This window comes from Peromyscus eremicus, chromosome 1 (assembly GCF_949786415.1).
Source record: "Peromyscus eremicus chromosome 1, PerEre_H2_v1, whole genome shotgun sequence".
In the NCBI taxonomy this organism is placed as follows: Eukaryota; Metazoa; Chordata; class Mammalia; order Rodentia; family Cricetidae; genus Peromyscus; species Peromyscus eremicus.
The window spans coordinates 177,705,553-177,708,344 of record NC_081416.1 but is presented as its reverse complement, the minus strand read 5'-3'; the positions used below and the strand labels follow the sequence as shown (position 1 = coordinate 177,708,344).

The following is a 2,792-nucleotide window of genomic DNA, read 5'->3' as shown; positions in this document are numbered from 1 at the left end:
CTTTTGTGGTTTTGGGGGGTGTAGTAGGACTTTTCAGCCAGCAGGTCGCATTGGTACAGCTCCAAAGCAGGGCCTGCTGGTGACCTTGGCTGACCACAGCTGAAGGCAGGAACAAAGATGGCAGGGAGCTGGAACCAGGACTCAGGGAAGAGGGGAATGTCTCACTCACAGCGTTTTTTTGCTGGTCTCAGGGCTAAGCTATGGAATTGAGACCGGACTAGCTGCTCCTTTTTTTGGGAATGGAAGAATATAGGCATTCCCTGGTCATGTGGAACTTTGCAAACAGGTTTAGGTACCCGCGAGCTGGGGAGGAGGCTGAGGGTGGGAGCCACCCAGGCCTTTGGAATTTGCCCCACGTGAGCACCAGATATTAGCAAACTTATTAAGGCCTCTCCATGTAGTTAAAATGGAGATTTATTTAATGACATAACTTACAAATGAAGGGATAGGTAGGTTGAGGGTTCAAGGAAAGGCGCAGCGCAGTCCAGCAGTGTTCTCTGGAGAACTCTCCTCAGTCCACCTCTTGCATAGGGACATCTAGCAGGAAGAGAGCACAGTACATTCTGATCTTGGGTCTTCAGGGCCCTCCCTTGGCCCCACCTTGTAGGTGTGATAGTTACTGGAGCCTCAATGCGGGTTGGAACTAACAGACCAAAGCTGGAATGGCTACCCACTACAAAAGCTGAATGGAGTTGGAAATCTGAAGAATATTTTGACATCAGACATGGAGTTTCATAGATTGGAGATTGTCCAGCTGGTTTTTGCTTAACCTTTAGTCCAATATTTCCTGACTTTGCTCCCTTGTCTATGTTTTGGAATAGTAATACATATACTGTGCTATAATATTGTAGAATTATGTGATCTGTTTATTTTAATTAGATTTTATAGGGAATTACAGTTAAGAGAGTGCATAAATCTCAAAAGAGACTTTGAACATGAAACTTTTAAACATTATTGAGACTATTATAGATCATGGGAACTTTAGAACTGGACTAAATGCAATTTTCATTATGATATTGTTACAATCTTTGGCAGTCAGGGAGTGGAATGTGGTAGACTGAATGTAATTGGCTACCATAATCTCATATAGAGTAGCAATATTAAGATGTTTGAGTTTGCATGTCATCCTTGTGCAGGGGCCATGCTAATCTTCTCTGTATCGTTCCAATTTTAGTATATGTGCTGCTGAACTCACATTTTTTTTGGAAGCTGCTTGCATGCACTTCCTGTTTTTATTTTCATTAGGTAATATTATTTCCTTCTTGGGTCTCTGAGTGAGTTGAAGATTAGTTAGTTATAGTTTAAGATTAGATAGTTATAGTTATAGGTTTCCTTGTTAAGAATTTCAGAAAATAAACTCACTAAAGAGGTGTAAGTATATAAATTTGAAAGATGTTATAAGATAGTTCTGTTAGTAATATAAGTTAGGATAGAAAGTGAATCAGGTACATTTTGGACTTACCAAAATAGTATAGATAATGGAATTATTTTCTCTGAATTTGTCAAATGCAAATGGACTAGACATTGTTTAGGTATTTATTGCTTGTACATATTATATATAGTTATTGTAAATTTTGTATATAGCTTTTTCTTATATTAGTTATAACTTTTTTCTTTTTATTAAAATAGAAGGGGGAAATATGGTGATATTTTATTTGTGCTGAAATGTGAATTTATCTGTATGTCAATAAAGCTACCTGGGCATCTGAGCTAAAAAAAATGTTTGAGTTTATTGAAGTGTGCATGGGCTTGTTGGAGGAAGTGTGTTACTGTGGGGATGAATTTTGATGTTTCCTGTGTTTAGAATACCACCCAGGGATTCAGTTGATTTCCTGTTGCCTGTAAGATGCAAGACTTTCAGCTATTGCACCAGCACTAGGTCTGTCTGCATGCCACCATGTTCCCTGTCATGATGATAATAGGCTGAAGCACTGAAACTGTAAATGAGCCACCCCAATTAAATGTTTTCTTTGTAAGAGTTACCCTGATCATGGTGTCTCTTCACAGCAATAACACCTTAACTTAGACAGTGGTATAAACTGATATTTTGGTAGATAGTTTTAGTCTTCCCCAGAACTATCATACTGATTTCCATATTGGCTCTGGAAGTTTGTACTCTCAACAGCAATGGATGAGTGTTTCTCTTACTCCAAAACCTCCTGTACATGAGCTCTTATTGGTTTCATTGACTTTAGCCATTCTGACAGGTATATGATGAAATCTCAAAATAGTTTTGATTTACAGAAGTGAATTCTGCTAGCACATCACATGATGGTACAGAATGCAGACTCAGTAACTCCAGGGTCTTCATGCTACCAGCCCATTCCATAGAAATTGTAATTCCAGCCTCAGTCAAACCATTTGTCTCCCCTAAAGACCTCTCCTTTTATCCTCATTTCTTTAAAGTGGCAGAAAATTGTCACTGCAAGTGTGTAATCCATCAACACACAATTCCTGGTTGCAATCTAAATTTATGTTTGAGTTTATATATATGCATATTTTGTATAGGGAATAATACACAATTGTTGATATTTTTGTTTGAAGAAGTGAATTTACTAAATATGCACTGAGCAGTAGTGAAAGAATAAAAAAAATCAAACAGAAGGAATGCAATAAAGTTTCATATCAGACAGATTTTCATGACATCCAGTGCACACTGACCAAGAAAGCCCAAAACATAAAGCAATATAAATAAGATCCTGTGTATCTGACTTCAAAATGAAACAAGAGTCACTAGTTACTGTTATAAAATCCATGCCATTAATGTACAGGTAGGGGTAAATTCTTTTTCT

The 2,792-nt window shown here is 37.8% G+C and overlaps 1 non-coding gene across 1 annotated transcript; it reads right to left on the bottom strand.

Moving 5' to 3' along the window:
* Positions 1 to 1,093: 1,093 nt before the first annotated feature.
* LOC131902848 (U6 spliceosomal RNA) lies at positions 1,094 to 1,195 on the bottom strand. Its single transcript, XR_009377133.1, has one exon. It is a non-coding gene; the product is annotated as a U6 spliceosomal RNA (small nuclear RNA).
* Positions 1,196 to 2,792: the final 1,597 nt, after the last annotated feature.